Genomic DNA, 9091 nt, shown 5'->3' on the forward strand with positions numbered 1-9091 from the left:
TTACATCAAGCAACTAGAGCAAGGAGAGCAAACCTATGGAAACAAACACTCAATCCACTTACGAATGATGTAGGCACTAATAGATAGTAAGCATGAGTGAATGAGGCTAAAAAATGAGTAGTATAGGCTTTTGGATTTTCAGAGAGTTCTCCCCTAATCAAAGTAGCTAATGCCACATAATTTTCTCAAATGATCTCATATATATATATACATGGGAGAAAATATGACCGTTAAGGACCTATTGGGTATTATTGGAAAAGTTTAATAACATTTAAAACATTTTAACCCTGTTTAAAAGTTATTTAACCGTGATAAAAATCAAGGCAACCTGAAAGGTCCAGTCGACCAAAAAGGTTTCGATCGACCAGATCTCATATGGTTCGGTCGACTAGGGCATTTTTGAACTGAATGGTCGGTCGACCGAAAGTTCCTTTCCAAAGACGATTTTCCATTTTTACCGAGGTTCGGTCGACCGGGCCATTGTGAACTGGTTGATTTGGTCAACCAGACCGCTGGGAATTTTCCCAAGAACCCTCGATCGACCAGGTAGTTGGAGTTCATTTTTGTCCCGGTCAACTAGATGGTCAAATATTTGACCCAAGGAGGTTTGGGTCGACCGGGGCTTTTTGAACTATCTGGTTCAGTCGACCAGGGTCTTGGTCAATTGTTGACCCAAGCCGGTTTTGGTCAACCAGGGCAAAATGAACTGCCTTGACCGGTCGACCGAAAGTGCACCAAGTGTGCATTTTGGTCCAACTTCAATACACATAGACCCTAATCAAGTGCCTATCAAACATAAGTGCAAATGTGTGCATCCTAGGGTCATTTATGTCTAATTATGAAGACACTAAAAAAGTCCGATGTCGGTCGACCGAAGGGTAAATCCTAAGGTCTTTTTCTACGGTCACCTTTAGTTCGTATTTGGTTTGAGCTTACATGATAAACCATGCATATGTTGTGTGTGCTTATCACAAACCAAATATCCTAATTACTATTACATACCCTTTTTATATAAATTACAATATGTATTGGGTCTTCCACTTTCAGCTTTCATGCGCCATCAATGTATCTACTAATATAGACCTGCACATGAACTAGATATTTATTAAATACATGAGTATTTGTCATTATCAAACCTAAGCGTGACCTATAAGGTCAACATCAATAGTAGGGTAATTCTTTTCATACTCCTTAAGCTGCTATGATGCATAAGCTACCACTTTCTCCTGCTGCATTAGCACACAACCAAGCCCTTTGTGTGATGCATCACTGTAAATTACAAAACCCTTTTCTCCTGAAGGAATCGTCAGAACTGGTGTGGTGATGAGTCACTGCTTTAACTCTTGGAAGCTCTATTCACACTTATCTCCATTCAAACTTCACATTCTTCCCGGTCAGCTTTGTCAATGGACCCAACAACTTAGAGAATCCCTCAACAAACCTGCGGTAGTGTCCAGCCAGTCCTAAGAAACTTTTGACCTCCTGCACTTTTTTTCAATCTTTTCTAGTCCACTACCACCTTAATCTTGCTCAGATCCACATAAATGCCACCCCTGGATATCACGTGTCCAAGGAAGGTAACTTGCTTCAACTAGAACTAACACTTCTTAAATTTTACATACAACTTTCTTTCTCTCAGCACCTAAAGAACCATTTTCAAATGTTCCTCGTGCTCCTCGGGGCGCTTTGAATATACCAAAATGTCATCAATAAAGACAACAACGAACTGATCCAGGTACTGATGGAAGACTCTATTCATCAGATCCATAAATACAACAGGAGCATTTGTCAGTCCAAACGACATAACTAGAAACTTGCAATGGTCATACAGAGTATGGAATGTTGTTTTTGGCACATCCCTTGCTTTGACCTTCACTTGGTGGTACACGGATTGTAGAACCATCTTAGAAAATGTCTACATCCCTTGAAGCTGATCAAACAAATTATCGATGCGGGGAAGTGGGTATTTATTCTTAATAGTCACTTTATTAATTTCATTGTAGTCGATGCACATTCTCATCGACCCATCTTTCTTTCTCACAAACAATACTGGCGCTCCCCAAGGTGACACAGTAAGCTTGATGAACCCCTTATCTAATAATTATTGTTGGCCTTACAAGGCTTAACATCTTGTTTTGATGCTAACAAACAAGTGAAACTTAACATATTTGGTTAAGTGATGTCATTTCAGGATTTAATGATGAATGCAAGGTCAAGTGTTCAAAAGGATTTATGAAAGCTTATATTTCAAAGAAAGATGATCAATATGAAGCTTAAAGCATGGATTCAAAAATGGATTCAAAGATAAATCTTGAAGATCATGAGAGCATTAGGATTAAATAGAACATGATGAAAGCCCAAAGAAAGATGAAGCAAGTATAAAGACCTCAAGGAATTCAAGAATTGAAAATTTGAAAGAATCTATAGAAAATTTCAAGGAAGTACTTCAAATAATTTCAATATGGATGCATGAAACTCTTAGGTTAATTTCTTGGACCTAAATACCTTTTAACATACTTGGAAAATGTTTTTATTTGGTCAAAAATTATTTCAAAAAGGTTAGAATCATTTTTGGAATAAAAACCACCAAAAAGAGGAATTTTCAAATGCTGATAATTTTTCTATATCCTTATTGAGGTGCATTTTTCTCTATAAAAAACTCCTTATTTTAAAATGTGTTCAAAATAAACGTTGTGTGATTGTATCTTAGCTTTCATTTGACACTAAGAACATCAAAATTGGAGTTATGTAGAAAAATTTAATACAACAACACTGAAGGGTGCTCGAAGTTGATAGCTTGACAACAACCTATCCATGTTCTTTTAGAAGCTTGTCTTTGCACTCTGAGTCGCCTGTCCGTGTTCCACCAGGTGAATGACACCCTACTGCCTCTTTAAAATAATTAGATAGGTGACTGACCAAAAGTGACAGTCGACTATCACGCGGTAAATTTTAAATTTTTTTAACTGACAAATTTTTTAAATGAGATTGCTTGGGGCTCAAACTTTGTGAAAACTTGGGGAATACTCCAAATCACTTAGGGATCAAGTTACATACTTTTTCAAGTCTATAAATAAGCCTCATGATCATTGAATTAATTACCAAGAATCAAATTCAACTATAAAACTCTCTCAACTGCTCTCATCATTGAAATACTCTCTTACTCATATCTTGTGCACGAATTCAACTGAGTATTGCTGACATTCAATCATCAATCTTGTGCTACAAATTCTAAATCTTTCAATCATTGAAAGAATTAATCAGTGATATACTCCCTTGAGCTTCAAGTTAAATTCCATATTGTTATTTACTTTGAAGTATATTATAGTGCTGAATTGTTATACTAATCAGCTCTATTTGAGAACATTCTTTGTACATCTATTTGATTTGTATCTTGTAGATATTTAAGGTTCAAGTTTATTTGGATCGTTGGCTAAGCATGGGGATATCGCTTAGAGAGGCGGGCTCTAACCTAATTGAAGGAGTGACCGAACGAGGGTATATCGTTTGGAGAGGCGGGCTTTAGTCTAATCGAAGGAGTGTTGTGTAAACGGTGTTGTTCTGCTCGACAAAGGAACTGGTTTTAGTGAATCCTTTGGTGGTTTGCCAAAGGCGAGGACATAGGCTGGGTATAATTCGAACATCGTAAAAGTCGTGGTCTCACTCTCTCTTTCCCTTAGTCTCTTTATTTTCAACACATATAAAACTGTGTGGATGTTTTAAATATCTAAATCATATACAATACGTAGATTAGATATTAAATAAACTTAAGCTTAATTTGTTTTTGGGATTGCGGAAACCGAAAGGAAGTATTTTAGCTGATCCATCTTTTGCAGAAACTGTAAAGTAGTACGTTGATTGATTCAACACCCCAAGACTCTTTAACTTAAAGATTATTTATGGTCTAAGTATTTGGAAAGAGTGATTGGATGTTGTATTGGATATCAAATTGAGAGAAAAATTTCATATATACAAGGCTTGATTCAAATTTATATAAACAGGGTTGCACACAAGTTGAAAAATCTGAGAATTTCCATTAAGTCGAAAAATATATCTTGATTGAATGTTTTATGATTGATTGGCTTGGTTAATTGGTTTGATTGAATGTTTGTGTGGTTGTGGATTGAATAAAAATAATTAAGTTGTTGTGCATTATCAACAAAAGGTTAAGATTTTATTAAAGAAATTAAAAGAAATTTTCAAACCCAATTCACCCCCTCTAAGGACTACACCTTTGTTTTCAATTCCTATAGTTGTTCCTTCAACTCTTTTAATTCCGCTGGTGCCATTCTATATGGCACTTTAGATACCAGCATTGTTCCCGGAGCTAATTCTATAGCAAACCCTACCTCACGATGAGGAGGCAGTCCTAATAAATCCTCTAGAAACACATCAAGATAGTCTCTCACTATCAGGATATTCTCTAACCTTAACTCCCCTTTTGATGCTTCTTTCACACATGCCAGGTACCCCTGGCATCCCCCCAATAACAATCTCCTCGCCTGTATGGCTGATAAATTTTGTGGTGGGGTACACACACATGTCCCCACAAATCTATAGTCTTGTTCTCTTAGAGGTCTGAACACTACTTCTCTTTGATAACAATCAATACTGGCATAGTTAGCAACTAGTCAGTCCATCCCCAGAATCACCTCGAAACCATGCATATCTAAAACTATCAGGTTAGCCGGTAAAGATCTCCCCTGAATATAGACTGGATAGTTTCTGAGTACCTTTCTACAAAACATTATAGTCCTAGTCGGCGTATTTACTGACAAACTGACATCAAGTGGCTGAGTTTTTATCCCACAGAACTTGATAAACTCCCAGGCTATAAAGGAGTGAGTCACCCCAGTAAAACAATTGCTTTATATGACAGAATTGAAACAATACCTTTCACCACATTCCCTACCCCTTAGCGTCTTCCGGTGTCAATGCATAAACCCGCGTTGGGGAAATATTCCTCGGCTGACCGCCTTGGGGTGCTCGGTTATCTCCTCGATACGATTTAGGAGCAGGCGCAATAGCTGGCGGTGCCCGGAAGTCTCTCGCTATGTGGCTAGGTTGATAGCATCGGTAACATATCACCTCTCTAACCCAACACTTTCCTAGGTGTCTCCTATGGCATCTGGGATATAGAGGGGGCATCGGTCTTCCCTTTACTACTCAATCTCCCATTTCCTGTTTCTGACTTCCTCTAGTACTATGCCTTCTCCAAGGCCCCTAGCTAGAACTTGCCTGAAAATCGTGAGGTGTGAGCCTCTTTCTCTAACTCTACACTGGGCCACCTCTCTGTAGGCTGGTCTCAATAAATGTGACCTTATCTACAAGCTTTGAGAAGCTTTGGACCTGAAAGCCCACTGCCTGCTCATATTAACCCTATCTCAAGACGCTCTCAAATTTCCTTACTTTCTTTTCCTTGTCTGGCACCAAGTATGGAGCAAAATGGGACAATTAGAAAAATATGGCAGCATACTATTGTATCGTCATATGTCCTTGTGTCAAGTTCAAGAACTCTGCTGCCTTAACATTTCTGGTGATAGTGGGGAAAAACCGCTTGAAAAATATCTCCCTGAAGAGGCTCCATGTCATCGTTACAGGCTTCGATCTCTGCTCCTCCCACAATATCGGTGATCTCCCCCAGCGCTTAACCTCTCCTGTCAATTTAAACGTAGTAAACAAGACTTTTTGCTCTTCTGTACATAGGAGAACTGCTAATGTCTCCCCTATATCTTGGACCCAATTCTCAGCCATGAATGGGTCAACCCCTTCGGAGAACAACGGGGGTTCATACGTGTAAATTGATCAATAGTGCATTCCCATTCCCTTGAACTCCTAGCCATCTCCGCCATCACTTGATGGGTGATGCTACATAGTACTGCGTCAGAATCTCCGCCACCTAAATTAGAAGGCCCTGCTCCATCACTGTTCATAGGGTCCATCCTAAAAATGGCACAAAAGGATCTTAGAACTCTATCATCATGACATAACCAATACACTCATCAGACTAAGACCCATAAGATATTATCTTATAACCATTCATCTTAACATTCTCATTTTTCCCAATTTAAGATTTGGTCTTACCACTCAGAAACAAGAACCGGTGATAGTTTACTCTAACTTTCCTGAAATTGTCACCCCATGAAAATCACAAAAACCACTACGGAAGATCCTGCCTCCAGGCTGCAAGATAGAACCCAAAATTCCAATCTTATCCTCCAATAATGACTGACTCAAATCCAAGTCTACCTGTCCTCTACACTCATCAAAATCCATTCCTATACTTTAGTATTGTATTCCGCTGAAGTCTGCAGAACCTAGCAACCTAGGCTCTGATACCAAATTGTGACGACCTTTTTTTTTTCCTACCATTTTTTTTCAATAAATAGAAATAGATAATAATAATCAATCATCATCTATTAACCAACTCTGATACCATATATCATACATGACCCGACCCAAAGTGGGTACCGGGTAATCAATCCATCAAACCTACTATCCACGTAGCAAAATACATGCAATGTCTGAGCCAAATATGCGGGCAATACCATCCAAAATTCTATACAATACCAGAGTGCTATACATCCATGTACATCCCCAAGAAAAATCCATGACATACTCTAGGGGATTATACATCCCTAGCTTAAAACACTTACCCTGACTATTAGGGTTCTATGGTCTTCTTTCCTTCACCGCTCTCTCTGCTTGTTTATCTTGGTTTCATGAAATGTTTAAATTCTAGGTGAGACACTTCTCAATAAGACAGAATAAATTATTCACAGCATGTGGCAATATGAGTTTTATTATATACTAACACATTCATTCAAATAATTATATTAATTGGGAAAATATATACAACTATGTACTCATAATCATGTATATATGTAAAAACATATTTTCATAAGCTTTCATATCAATTCTCGTATTCAAATAATAGCATGTTTTCATAAGCTTCCATTTCTCATATTCATATTTCAATAGCTTTCATAGGCTTTCATTTCTCAAAATCATATATCAATAGCTTTCATAAGCTTTCATTTTTGCGTAATCATATATCAATATCTTTTTATAAATTTTTATTTCCCCTAGTCATATCCTAGCTCATGAGTATCCACCTACATATAGCGCAATGTCTGTAACTCATGGCTGTTCATCACTTCTGAGATATACTATTATCTTTCCTTTCACTTTTCGCATAAACAAGCCCTAGCTCTTAAGCATCCATCAGTACACAACACGACATGTTTGCAGCTCATGGCTGTTTATCATATCTGTATCACAATTATCGTGTCTATAATAAGTAACCACTCTGAGGATATTCCAATCTCATCATCATGTATTCACCCCACATGACCAGGTTGTGTGGCCCGAAGGCTACCTAACCGCGGTTGGCCTACCCGGCTAGATCAAAATAGGGAAAGTGTCTATAGTACGATTGGCCTACCCAATCTCAGTCCAGACCATAGGGGGTAACACAACCCTTCACATGCCCAACCAACTTTCTTGCCACACTATGTACTAGACATGTGGTTGCACTAATCACCATGCTAGCAACAGTTCGTGCTCTATGAACAACTATGGTCCATCAGGGTTCTCATTTCCACATTTCTATATTCATATTTCTATGTCTGTATATCTCATCATATCTATACAGTTCTCATCATTTCTATTTATTTCATTTATATATAATTCACAACATTTTTGTGTATATCTCATCATTTTTGTATTTATCTCATTTCACAATTGTATATTTAGCAATTCCACTTTTCTATATAAACATCTCTGTATACCATATTTCATTGTTTCTCACTAAAAACATATCCATATATCACATTTCATTATTTCCCAGTAAAAGCATATCTGTGTTTTACTTTTCATCATTTCTGTATATAAATCTCATATCACACTTATATATATATAAAAACAGTACTAGGTTTCCCATATCATCGTATCTGTATAAAACATTTCAATATATAACATAGTCTCATTTCTCAGTACAAATCACATATTTCAATTTCAATCACATTCACAGTATAAAATCATTATTTTATATTCCTCATGCCACACTAAGTTTAATTGATAATCATAATATAATGATCACAGGGAAAATATATATATATCATCGTTTTTCAAAACTAAACACCATATTCTCATTTTCATATTCTTACTTAACAATTAATTTTCCCAAGATACACCCCTTACCTGCTTACTGAGAGGGTGGCTGCTAAAATCTCTAAACCTACGCCCACGGTGTTCAGAGCTCAAAATCTTGAAATCATATTTTTTTTTAGTTCAATCAGCACAACCCCTGAATTACAATTATCTTAATATTCCTAAACTTACACACTCCCATATTTAAACTTAATTTTTATCATATTTAAAAACACCAATATGATCAAATCCCCGTGGTTTAATCTAATTCGAAATTATTCCCCAAAAATTCTATTTAATCAAATCCCTACAATTTAACTTAATCTCAGGAATATTTCCAAAAATATAATATAATCAAATCCTACACTTTAATTTAATCCCAAGAATATCTCCAAAAATGTAATATAATCAAATCCTACAGTTTAATTTAATCCCAGGAATATCTCCTAAAAATCTAATATAATTAAATACTACAATTTAAATGCTTAAATTTTTAAAACAAAAAACATAATTTGCACTCCTCACCTTAGCCTTGGAGTGGTGCCTAGGATCCCCAAAGTAAAAATATGCTTCAATTAACTTGCTCAGAATTGAAACCGAGATCCTTTGGTGGTGTCCGATCGCTAATTTGGCTGAAGTTTTGAGAAAAATTGAGGAGAGAGAGAGAGAGAGAGTTTACCTTATTCCAAGAGTGGTGCCTACGACGTCCTAATCACAAATCCACTTTGGTTAAAATGTTGGTGGCCGAGAATGGAACCCAGGGGTATTTTCCGTTTTTCAATCGACCAAGTATTCATCAAAAAAATGAGGAGAGAGAGAGAGAGAGAGAGAGAGAGAGAGAGAGAGAGAGAGAGAGAGAGAGAGAGAGAGAGATGGCCACTAGGGGGGTTATTGTGAAATTGAAAATCAAATTCAATCTTCCTCTAGAAGATTGAATTTA

This window comes from Malania oleifera, chromosome 7 (genome assembly GCF_029873635.1).
Source record: "Malania oleifera isolate guangnan ecotype guangnan chromosome 7, ASM2987363v1, whole genome shotgun sequence".
NCBI classification, from domain to species: domain Eukaryota; kingdom Viridiplantae; phylum Streptophyta; class Magnoliopsida; order Santalales; family Ximeniaceae; genus Malania; species Malania oleifera.